Raw genomic sequence first — 13,395 nt, 5'->3', positions numbered from 1 at the left:
TCTATGTTAACCCTTCATAGGGCACACAATGAAATACTTTGAAATTCAAAATTCAAGCCCTAGAATATTATTGGCAAACACCACATGTCTTTTTTTTCCACTTTGTCACTTTTCTGTGACATGATATTTTATTTTATCATGGTCAAAATCGAGGTCAGCAAATTGACCATATATGGTTCCTTGCATGTTTATGGTTAAAGAAAATAATACAACCATAAAGTATATCCATGTCAAATTTGTATTTTTGGAAAAATAAACTAATAAGGAGTCAAATGGGTTTTCCTTGCACATTAATATTCACACAATATTTATTTTGTCCACATAATTATTTTTGAGGTACATAACGACACTTCAAAGATTAACATGCTGCTATCCAGAAAACATAGGACATGAAACAGAGACAGGTCAGACCTCATCTGACATGGCTACAGGGTCTCCTGACAGACTCAGAGACACAAGAGCTGGTGAGGGTTGACTTTAGATTCTGACCCCTTTGAGAGGCAATACGTACATGATCAGCTTCACAACACTGTATAATTAAGGGTGACACATGAGCCGACCTCGGGGGAGACCCAGAATGTGCTGGAGGGATTATATATCCTTTCTGGTCTGGGAATGCCTCAGGATCCTCCAGCAGGAGTTGGAAAGTCTTACTAGGGAGAAGGACGTCTGGGTTTACTTGCTCAACCTGCTACCAAAGATGGATGGATGGATGGATGGATGGATGGATGGAAGGAACTACAAGTTTTATCCTGTAATTCTAACAGAAAACCTAAAAACCAAAAAGAAAATCTTGAATTACAAGGTGAATTTTAGCAGTAATGAGACTGATTTATGTCATTTCAGTTGTAAAAATGGCTAAAATCACATATAGTTCACTATTTGAACCATAAATTTTTCCTTATAATTCCATCAGAAAACCTAACAAAAAAATCACAGATATTAACAGTCTCAAAAAATAAATAAGACTCACTGTAAGATACAACTGATATAAATCACATAAGTATAATAAAAGTTTTATAATGTTATAAAAATGACCAAAATCCCTCCTATTTTGATTATAATTCTCTGAAAATTACTATGAATTGGTTACATTTATCATTGGATGGCTCTTTCTTTTTTTTTTTTTTTACAAACCTGTGGCAACATGTAACTACACATAGAGTACTATTATCCTATAATTTTTCAAGAAAATACCCTTAAGCCCATTTCAGACTGGGAGCATGTTTTGCTGCTTGCATGTGTCGCGCATGTCTGCTCTGGCTCCTGCCAGTGTGGCTTTCACACAGGGCGCGAGTTTGCTGCATGTCAGCCGCATCTCCCTGCTATCACAGCCCTGTCCTTCCTCACAAGTTTTACCAGAATAAACCCCCCTACAAGCTACTTGATCCAGTGTATAGAGGGAGTGTGTCAGGAACTATTCAAAACAAAAGCATTCTGTACAAGTGAAAGGAGTTTCTCTACAGAGATGCTAAACCGGGCCTTTTATTTGAAAAGCACAAACCTGAAAAGCACTTAATGTGTTTAACTTTCTTGTGACATATTCAACCAGTGTGGAGACAGAATGTTTCACTAATAGTAAATCTGTGGAGAACAACTTTATCAAACAGGCGCATTTGTGCTTGTGACCTCCCTCAGGGTTATCAAGAAACACATTGCAAACATATTCTATGTGTATATGTGCTACAACAAGGTAAATATGGCTCTCCATTTATCATTATCCTGCCTAATATGGTCCATAGCTGCACGGGGTGCGCAGAAAAATAGATCTACTGGATCTACTGGAGTGACTATATATGGTTCTTTGTCCTTTTAAACTTTGGGGTACATAGCCTGTCGATAACAATATGGGTATACCATAAGTAGTAAAGATTTGTCATTTCTATTTACTTTTTGTACTCTTTCCATTTGTAGTTATAGAACAATAATAGACATCAAACTGATTTTGAAGACATTAAACTGAGATTAAGCTTTCAGGGCTGTTGTTAAAGCTGACTGAATTTAACTGACTGTAAAATTCATTTTTAAATTGATGATGCAGTGATCTATTTCTCTTTTACAAAGAAAGCAGCAGTTTTGTACAAGAAATCTCAATACCTGTGTATGACTCTGAGGTTTGCCTTTCTCATTCAAATGATCAAACTAATCTATTCCAATCGCCTTAGAATTATGTGTGCTGCTTTTCTAAGACCAGAGCAAATCCACACTTGAACAATTATTTCCTTTTTGTCGAGGCTTTATGAATATCTCAAGCCTTTTCTAGCATCCTTTAGAAATCAGAAGAGCTATCCTCCCTTCAAGGTAATTTTATCAATACTTCAGAGGTAAAGGACCATTTACATGACTCTAAAGATCATTAAACCTTAGAAGTTAAGGTCAAAGGTTAGGACAATTCATCTCAATTAATGAAAAATGTGTTTGTGATCAGAAAAGCAGGTGAGCAGAGTAATTACTGTGGAGAAGGATCCAAATGCAGAAAACTCAAAATGATTTAATGAAACAAACTAAAGTCCAACACGGAGAAAAAACAACTTAGGATCCACAAGGAAAATCTACTAAACAAAACTTACTTTAACAAAGTCCATCAAAAGCAAAAAAAACACTGGAGGCAGGAGGAGAAGCACAAGGAGAAACACGAGGGATGACATTCAGCGATCTGACAAAAGACAGGGAGGAACACAGATCAAATACACAGGGAGTGATTACACAAGGAGAGACAGGTGTGGTAAATGAGACCCAGGTGAAACTAGTGAGGGTAATCACAGTGGAGGGAAACTGAGGCAGGAAGAAAAACTGGAAACACACAAAAGGGAAGGCGGCTACAAAATAAAACAGGAAACATGGAACATTTCACAAGACAGTAGCAAGAAACACACAAGGACTGAAAGACATCAAATAGTACACTAAAAACTAACTAGGGAAACACTGCTTACACTGGAGGATACAAAGACAACAAACTACAACCAAAGGGAATATAAAGAACACAAGGAGGGAAACTCAAACACAGGGAGGGAAAAGGATTTATAAAACACACAAGAACTATGCAAGAAATAATGAAACGCAAAAGGTCATTGACTGAACACACTAGAAACATGAAATACACAGAAAAACACAGGAAAACACTAGAGAAACTCAGAAACACAAATCAAAACCTGAATCATGACAATTACGTGTTCCTTTTGGGTATGCACAGCCACTCAGTGTGTCTGCACATTAGATCCTATTTATCATAGTGTCCTGGGACTTGGAAATACACTTTTTTTTGGCCATGTGAATGCTCAGTCACCGTGGAATCTTGTTTTTATTCATAAACTTGCACTCTCCTTATTTATGGGTTCAGATTACAGAAAAATGTAGAGGTAGCTACGGCAGGAGCTCCAAAGATTCTCTTCTGCTTACTGTCCCAGAAGCTTTGTCAACAAACATGGGCGAGAAATCTATCTGGATGTCTGCCCTCACAGTGAGGAGCATTTTACAGGAAGATTCCAGATTTTATAAAAATGAGCTCTTCTCACTAAGTTCAAAGCCTTTCACACAACTATGAGAAATGATTCTAGTGGGAGTTGTTAGGGCTTTGAATAACTTTCTGACTGTATGGTGTTTAGAGATTGCACTACCCCTGGACCTCTCTCTCTCTCTCTCTCGCTCTTCCATGGTTTGTTTCTGTGTTATCTCTCTGTCTTTACATGATCTGCATGTCCTGCTATGTTCACAACTTGGTTTTCCTCCTCTCTCAGCGGGAATTCTCCGCTAAAATAATGGCTACTGGCTTACACAGTGCGTGCCTGACCTTGTAAAGAGCACCATATGTGATCGGTTCACATGTTAAAAGGGGTCCTGTTGAACCTGTGAACTGTATGTGAGTGCTTATATGTGTGTATGTGAGTGCATGGCTTCAGTCGTGCTTGAAGGCAAAGTGCCCTGAGGGGGTCACAGTGGAGGCACTCAGAGGAAGGATAAATAACCTCTATCTACAGTCATTACCCCTCTGTTGTCTTTCTCGACCAGGATCTCTCCACCATTCAGGAAGGAGGGCTTTGCATTCATTTATTTTTCATGCCTCTTGTGTAGGTTTCATCTGTGAAAAGGGTGCAGCCTAAGCTCCTTGCTTCTTTTCTATCCCCCTCTAAAAATAAGACACCCCTAATATCAGCCTCTACCTGCAACCCTCCATCAACTCATCCTCCCTCTCGCTGCCTTAGAATGCAAGTGTGTTTAAGCACGTAGTCCGTTCTTCTTTGTGTGTGTGCCAGAGTGTGTGTGACAGGCTAGGAAAAAACAACTCATCTCCTTACTCATCTCCTCCAGGAACAAATGCTTCCTGAGTGAATTTTGCTTTTAGAGGCGCAATCTCCCCTCCAACAATAGTGCTCCCTTTTTAAAGATACCAGGAACAACGCACTAGTACATATGCACACGCACATACACGCATTAAATCCTCTGAACATAAACATCTACTCAGGCCTTCTGCTTGCCCTAGTTAGGCGGACACAATGTTCACTGCTGCTCAACATGTAGAAGAAGGGAAAAACATTGGTGTCATGTCAAGAATGACATTAGTGGTGCAGTCAAGCAGAAGGAGGGCAAGAAAGGCAAGGCATTAAATGTGTGTATGCAAGAGTGTGTGTGGATGTGTGTGACAGTGGTGGTGGGGCGACAAGATTTTTATGGGTGAGTGACTTTTCAGTGGTTATCTCTGTAAGTGGAGATGACCATATGTGATCTGCTTGTGCTTGTGTTTTTATTATGTCTGAGCTGTAGCTTGTCTTCTGTGTACACACGTGTAGTATTTCATTGCAGTGCATCCAGAAAGTTCACTTTTTCCACATTTTATGTTACAGCCTTATTCCAAAATGGATTGAATTCATTTTTACTTCAACATTCTACACACAATGCATCACAATGACAAAGTGAAAAAAAAGTTTGTTTGAAATTTTTGCAAATGTATTAAAAATAAAAAAACAGAAATATCACATGCACATAAGTAGTCACAGCCTTTGTCATGACACTCAAAACTGCGCTCAGGTGCATCCTGTTTTCACTGATCATCTTTCAGATGCTTCTACCACTTGGTTGGATCCATCCGTGGTAAATTCAGTTGATTTGACACAATTTGGAAAAACACTCACTTTTCTGTCGAAGGCCTCTCAGCTGACAGCATATCAGAGCACAAACAAAGCCATGAAGAACTGTCTGTAGGCCTCTGAGACAGGATTGCTCCAGCATTGCTCTATGGAGAGAGGAGAACCTTCCAGAAGGACATCCATTTCTGCAGCTCTCCACGAATCAGGCCTGTATGGTAAAGTTGCCAGATGGAAGTCACTCCTCAGTAAAAGACACATGACAACCCACCTGGAGTTTGCCAAAAGGCACTTGAAGGATTCTCAGACTATGAGAAACAAAGTTCTCTGGCCTGATGAAAGAAGGATTGGACTCTGTGGCCTGAATGCCAAGCGTCATGTCTGGAGGAATCCAGGCACAGCTTATCACTTAGCCAATACCATCCCTACAGAGAAGCATGTCGGTGGCAGCATCATGCTGTGGGGATGTTTGTTTGGCAGCAGGAACTTGGAGAGTAGTAGGGAAGGATGAACACAGCAATGTACAGAGACATCCTTGATGATAACCTGCTCCAGAGCGTTCTTTACCTCGGACTGGGGCAACGTTTCATCTTCCAACAGAACAAGGACCCTGAGTGCACAGCCAAGATAAAAAAGCAGTGGCTTTGTGACATCTCTGTGAATGTCCTATAGTGGCCCAGCCAGAGCACAAACCTGAACCCAATTGAACACCTCTGGAGAGATGTGAAAATGGCTGTGCACCGACGCTCCCCATCCAACCTGATGGAGCTTGAGAGGTTCTGCAGCAGACTGCACAAAAATAGGTGTGGCAAGTTTTTAGCATCATTCTGCCAAAGATGCTTCAACCCAGTATTGAGCAAAGGCTGTGAACACTTGTGTACACTTTCCAAAGGCACTGTATAAGGGATAGTTTTTGCTAGTTTGAGCATAGATACAGTGTACTCAGAAAGAAGAATTTATGTAGCAGCCTGATGCTAAAATTGTTTTAAAGACCCTGTAAAGTGAAAATAAATCTGTATTTAGGTTTGTTGTATGGCAGGTCACTGTGTTATGAACCTCCAGGTAAAATTTCAGTCAAATAAAACATCTCCAAGTTCTATAAAATTAGTCTTCAAAATCATGAAAAATGAGGCAATAAAATCTGCTCAGTGATGGTGTGGGCGTGTCTGTTGAATGAGCTGAAACCACGCCCACTCAGGAGAAATATAATCCTGTCAGGTTTAAAAAATGTTACAATCTCAACTGAGGAAAGTAGTCACACCATTATCCTGCCCCTTGACCTTATAATCAGAGTGCAGCTGCCTGCCTCTGTGCCAGAGACGAGACAAAGTCAGTTTTCTGGCTTAAATCTCTGTTATGATGCTTTGAATGATCTATAGACCACTGTAGCTGATAGATTTGGTAAATTTACCTCACAATGAACAAAAAAACAGCATTTAACTGACTGTTAAGTTTAAATAAAGGCAGTGACATCAGCTAACAACAGACTGGACTGAGATTAACTGCTGTGTGTTTTTTTTTTTTTTTTACTGTAGTGTTAGAGGGACAGGGTCATTCCCCACTGTGGGCTCATGACATCATGAGCCCACATATTGGCCCCGCCCACATTAAACCTAGCCAGGAAAGAGGTGGGAAATTTGGGAAATCTTTCCAAATTAATGAAAAAAAAAGAAATATCATATTGACTAATGCATTCAGACCCTTTGAAACAGCACGTTAAATTTAGCTCAGGTTCCCCCCCATTTCTCTGGATCTTTGCTAAGATGTTTCAACACCTTGGTTAGAGTCCAGCTGTGCTAAGTTTAAGTGACTGGGCATGATTTGGAAAGGAACACACCTCTCTATAGAAGGCCTCACAGTTTACAATGCATATCAGAGCAAAAACCAAGTCATGAGGTCAAAGGAGCTACCTACAGAGCTCAGAGACAGGATTTTTGACAGGCACAGATCTGGGAAAGGTTACGAAAAATTTCTGCAGCACTGAAGGTTCCCAAAAGCACAGAGGACACTGGACATTCTGACTGAGCTCCAGAGGTCCTGTATTAAGATGGGACAATCTCAGAAGCAAAGTGATCAATAATTTCCTTATAAACCTTTTGTATACAATCGGATAAACAATAAAAAGTGCCTTTGAGTGGATTATCTATTGCCAGAAATGTTTATTGCATTAAATGTGATACAAAAAAAAATCTCAGTTCCAAAAAAGTTGAATTTCTGATCTAGTTATTTGCAAACGTTGCTCTGATTATTACCCATCAATCTCTCCGTGTTATCACCTTGACTGTCTTGGGTCAAAGGGGTTCACGACAGACGTGGTTGTATTTTACAGTAGTGTTTCCAAGTGGATGGACACAGACAGTCCTCCCTCTCCCTTACCAAGTCCACAGGTTGGCCAAGCTGAGCCCCCAGTTTGGCTGGGCCTCAGGAAGCTCTCTCCTTACTACCCCCTTATGGGTGGCCCTGTTCCAATTTATGTAAAATCAGTTTTGTTGTTAAAAGATGTCACCACTTTCAGAGTGGCAAAATGATTGCACTGTTTTAAAGCTACAGACGCCATCTATAACCATGGCAACGACAGGTATGCAGTGCACCTCTTATCAGGGAGGATATGAATGGAAAGAAAATAGCTTTGGACATACAAGTGCCCTTAAATATTTGATGAGTTAGCAGCTAGTTAGCTTGTGCTTGTTGGGATACTGAGCCTGTGAGCGTGTGAACGAGAGTGTTTTTGCTTGACGTATGAGAAGATATGATTCTTATGATATCAGACTTCGACTTTCTTGAAAGTTTCACTACTCTTTCCCACAGAGGGTTAATCAGACTGTACAGCGTGAGCAGATAGTTTGTGATCTTGCTAAAGCATTGGAGATGATTTATCCACTCACAGTGAATAAGTCAATTTAATCAATCAGCTGAAATGTTAATATTCCCAGCTAAAAAAGGAAGAAAGAACATCTGGTTTCCCTTCTTGTTTCCTGTATATTTCCAAAATTTTGTTGCCGCTGCTTTAGATTCAGGCTGAAGGCATTTATATGTATTCATATGCGTGCTGTAAATTCTTGTATGCAAACAGTTTTCACCCAGCATAGCCATATTTTCTGCTTATAAAATGTTTTCCGTGTTTGAATGTGCGTGTTTATGGTTTATTGCATCTAAGGAGCCATCCTGCAGAGTTTGCTTGGTCATATTGCCATCGAGCTGGATAAGATGCCCCATAGGTCACGCCTTGTCTCTTCTTGTCAGCGCATGCAGGTAACATCATGTAATATATCCCTCCTCTCACTATTACCCCATGGCCTGGGGTTTTGGCACAACTACTGACCGGTGTGTGCTGCAGTGCAGGGGCCGACCTCCCTCCTAATTGAATTATCGAGTGCAAAAACAGGCATCAGACGGGATTCATGTCAGACTTGCCCCTGAGCATGCAGCCAGCCAGCCGGCTAGGCAGGCAAGCATTATCTGGTTATTCAAGACAAGCGCATGTGTGTGTGGATGCGTGTGAATCTGTTGGCTGAGGGCAGGAGTGTGTGCAAGTCCAAGGCTTTCTTTGTGCATGACTATGAATGTGTGTGCTGTGAGGCCTCAAAGAGAGCACTCTAATTTCCGTCTCAGAGGAAAGTGTGATTGAACACAAACCCTTTCGCCAGCGGGTTGAAACAGTCACATGCTGCAACAACACAAGAGGAGATAAAAAAAAAAGGAGTCTTATTTTGTGCTTTATTTTCCCTCTACCCTGTCTTTATGCTAGCCACTTTCTGCTTTCTCTTCTCTCATCTCTAATTTTGCCCCTTTATAATTGAATATCTTATTGCCTTTTTAACTATTTTCTTTCTTTTTTATTTCCACCAATTTGCTGTTAGTGAAAAAGTAATATAGGACCCTTAAGAGTTTTAGCAAATTTTATGTATTTCTGATTACTTCCCTGGGAGAATTGAGGCTTCTGGGCATCTTTGTGCATTTAGTGCATGTAGTGTGCGTGGAGAGGACCATCTGGCCACAGACAGACCTGACTATGGATACAATCACAACAGATTAGTTTGAGGTGGAGGGGAAAGCTTCCCTTCTCTCCTTCATTTAACTCATCCCTCCTTGTCTCCCTCGCTTCATTTAACATGCTCCACTTTGTGTGTGCGTGTGTGACTGATTGCATTGTGTGTAAGCTGTGAGCACGATCCGAGCAGAGCTGCTTTCTGAAATGTCACTAAGTGTGATTATCTTGTATTGGTCAGTAATTGAGAACAACTCACCTATTGGCTGCTAAATGGGACACGTTCTGAGGCTGTGGTTGACATCATGACTAACCTGCAGAATGTTAATCCCCGCTGGGTCGGCGTGCGGCTAACCCTGATGCTAACGAGTGTGAACACTCTGCTGATTAAAAAGATTAATAAGGCTAATGGGTGAAAAACAGCGTCAGTTTAGGCTGCGCTGAGACAAACAGAGATGAGGGGGCACACACAAGACAGACAGAGAGAGAGAGAGAGTTTTGGATCCCTCATGTCTTCATCTGCTCAAGTCGGTTTGGCACTCATTCACCCTGAGTGGCTATGACCCTAGATCTGGCATGCTGAGAGTAAGCCGTATGAGTGAGTAAGTGTTTATATGTGTGTGTGGGTGGATGCTCGCATGTATTGTAACACCATGGTTCCATGGCTCTCTGAAATTGTATGTGTTTTTGGTGAAAATTGGCTCCGTTTGCAAGGAGCAAAGCAAGAGTCACCCAGAGAATGATTTGAGGTAATTTGTCTTGTGTGTGCAGGTCCACAGTGATGCTGCTACATCGAAACTGTCCTGTCTTTTTGTCTGCACTGCAAAGCAAGTGAGCCATGAGTACTGAATGTGTGTTACTGACGAACTGATTCCCTGTTGTTCAAATGTGTATTCACGAGATGAGGCTTGCCGTGCACTTGAGGGAAGATGAGAAAGCTCGACAAATTGACCTTGATGGGACATCATTTTGAGAACAGCGGCTGAACAGCTTCGGCCCTTTTCTTTATTTTCCCTCTGGAATAATGTTGACCACCGTCACATTCAACTCTGGTTGTTTGTTTATTCCTGCGAAGGTGAATTCTATTGGAGTTTAAAATCTCTGCCCCATATTGTCTGTGTAGGTTCTCATTTATCCAGGTCATGGTAAATCTCTGTCAAAAGACTCCATCAAGCGAAGTGAAAGCCTTCACCACTCAAGTCAAAACGGTAATCAAACACACATTCAGACATGGGGTTTATTTTCACCCAAATGGAGGTTTGGTCTCTCTGGAAATCACGAAGTGAAGTTGTACTGTTCCTATCAACAAGTAGAGCTCAGTTGACTGTTTTTAACTTTTGACTAGTCAACCAAATGCAATGAAAATTTGTATTTAACCTGATTTGTTATCATTCACCTGGGAGCATCCTGAGTCTGGCCAGTTCTTGATGTTTAGCTTTGGCTCAAGTTAGTATAACCTCTGGTGTTGGTCTATGTAGTCCCTATTACAAGGCTTGGTCAGTTATAGGTTTAGATTTCTGCCACATTTAAAAGCCCAGTATCAAAATCAAATATACCATTTATCACTGTTATGGGCTAAGGCCAGGTAAATAGACAAGGTTACAATCTACTGGCCCTATGGGCTAGTAGACTGTAACAGTGGGCACAAGCTGGGTAAGCTCACCTGCACACCGGTCAGTTTGGTCTCCGGCCTCTTTCGCTCTAGAAGGTGTTGCAGTGGTCAGTGAGCCCAAGCTTCCTTTAAGTTCGGTTTTTGTTTGGTTTGGCTGTAACTCAAAACTGATGACCAGTTTCATTCAAGTCCTTGGGTAGAGGTCTGCTGTAGAGTCCTGTAACAATGAGATGGCTTCTTCTCATCCTCTCAGTAGTAGCCATCTCTATCCCGTGTCTTGTGACGTCATTTAAAGGTGACACAAAGCAGTTTCACACGCACTGCAGGAGGAGTTTCTATGCCACACCACTGTTAACAGTTCAGCCTGAAATTTGAGAATCAATAATTGAGTTGTTAAGAAACAGCATCTTTTGCTTTAAACCTTTAGGCGCCACAGTTTTTTCAAGAAAATATTCAATTTTGATATCAAGATTTCAAAAGGCTGTAGCTTGAAAGTGGTCAGAGATAAAGGCATACTGTAAATGAGAAAAATCTTCTGTATGACCCAAATTTTGTGGTAGGAGTAAATTCACTCATCTAATTTGCATATTCCGACATCAGCCGTGAACACCCCTGCTGCCTCCATTGGCTGTGCATTTTCTCCCACGGCTTCTACCAGGTCTGCCGCTACCTCCGTCACTATTTGCAGTGTTTTGACCACCCCTGCTACCCCCACCAGGTCCCTTCCTCTGCATTCGCCGATTACTCCCACCCCGAAAACCCTGGATATGATATGCACTTGCATGCAAATGTATTTTTATGAACTGTTATAAAAGTTCAGTCATCTTTAGGGGACATCTGATTGGTTCTGGGTTTTCAGGCTGATTGCTGGCTTTGTTGGTTTCCACTCATACTGTTTTCCTGTGGTACTTTTAGTATCTGTTATGCACTGAATCAGAGCTACTTAGAAGACAGAAACTTTCAGACTCTGGTTTGATGCCTCTACATATTTTTTAAGCTAAAGTTGCATAACAATGCAACAACCAAAACTGTCTACCATTACTCATGAATACAACCAATTGTGTAGGAATAGGGCCAATGTTTTACTTTAATAACCTCTTAAAATGTTAGGTTTTAGTGTAGAACCTGCGAATTAAGATAACACAACACATAATGACATCACTGCATTTTTTTGTTTGCTGTTTTACAAATACTGATATTATTTTCAACCAAGCTAGATTTTTACATAAATATCCACGTATGGCGGACATGAAAAATTTTGTTCTTCAACATTATATACCAAGCCCTCTTCTGCTAGAGCCTACACACAACTTCTAACTGGATAAATCTTTGACTCTGAATCCAAAATATTGCATGCTGTACTCATAATCTGGTGCAGTACATAAATATTACATTCATGTTCCCCTCACGAAAATTTAACATGGTTAATTATCTTCCAAGCAGGTCAGAGAGGGGAAAATCAATCTCAACACACCTCATACAACAGGAAAATCTAACAAGATAATCTTATGACCATCATTTCAGGGTTTTGTAGATTTAATTAAAATATTCTATAGCGTATTATCCCATTTAATTTAAAGGACCCCGATTTAGGCCACTCAACACAGTTTGTTTCAAACAGCAAAGTGTATAAAAAGCAAAGCAGGATAAATTAATGTCTTTAAAAATGAAAACTATATCATTTAAATTGGAGAGATGAATTCCTTTTCCTTATTTATTCAACATTTTGGGTTGGAAAAAATAACACTGTGGATTTGTGTAGTAATTTCAAATGCCATTGTTGAATGGTAACCTCAGGTTTATAAAACTCAGGCAGAATCTGCTTCAATTTGTGAGCAACATGACCTATCCGAAGAAAAGCCTCTACCTCAAAGTGTTTAACTGAGGCGTACATTAACAATGCATGCATCTTGCAAGGACAAAGAACCCTTTCTTCAAGAAACAGACAGTAAAAAGACTTTTCAAAGCTACAACAGAAATATTGTTTGCAGGCCTTGATAACAAAAAATGCAAGTGTAAGGCAAAGAAAAGCTGCAAAGTTGTTTGATTCAGCCAAGATGAGGCCGCCAGAAGATCAGTGAAGACATAAGTACTTTGTTAACAGATTTGCCCACAAAGATTTACTTCAGATTCACTGAAGATGAAAAGACCAAGTATGACATATGTTGACCGCCTGTGGGTTAGACAGTGTTGCTGAGAGAAGATTTGTGAGAGGAAAAAATTTTCTTACTAAAAATCACAGACAAAAGGTAGAGGTGAGGATATTCTGAAAACATCTTTTTAATGGGGTGGAAAAAACTTTGCATAAAAGTTATCCAAGAAAGAGTACAAACAGCATGACAGCACCGATACATACAGTCGGCAACGCGTCATGGTTGTGTCATAGATGGGGGCGGGGCATTTCGAGGGGGAAAACAATCCTTTCCCTCTCCCCCCCCGCACTGTCAGCCCACAGATTTTAAATTCTAAACTGCTAAAATGTCATACATTAATTCCTTACAGCCAATTGACAGAGATAGATACATTAAAAATTACTCTAATAAGATCCTATTCTTGTCCGCATCTTATTAAAGAGTGGATGAATGATCCTACTCAATGGCCTGATGTTTCATTCCCTGACATCTTCTGCTACCTGTTTGAATTACCCGGTAAGAGGCAAAATCACATTTACTGATGAATGAAACCTCACATAATTTCAATGTCTGGCAAGGAAA

At 40.5% G+C, this 13,395-nt stretch overlaps 1 long non-coding RNA gene across 1 annotated transcript; it reads right to left on the bottom strand.

Moving 5' to 3' along the window:
- Positions 1–290: 290 nt before the first annotated feature.
- Positions 291–2,680, bottom strand: LOC121508960. The gene is made up of 2 exons (XR_005991837.1): positions 2,571–2,680; positions 291–772 (listed from the first exon to the last, which is right to left on the bottom strand). It is a non-coding gene; the product is annotated as an uncharacterized LOC121508960 (long non-coding RNA).
- Between the last annotated feature and the right edge of the window lie 10,715 nt (positions 2,681–13,395).

The sequence above is a fragment of the Cheilinus undulatus genome, linkage group 4 (assembly GCF_018320785.1).
Source record: "Cheilinus undulatus linkage group 4, ASM1832078v1, whole genome shotgun sequence".
NCBI classification, from domain to species: Eukaryota; Metazoa; Chordata; class Actinopteri; order Labriformes; family Labridae; genus Cheilinus; species Cheilinus undulatus.
Note: the sequence above shows the minus strand (reverse complement) of the source record. Positions and strands in the feature narration are given on the sequence as shown.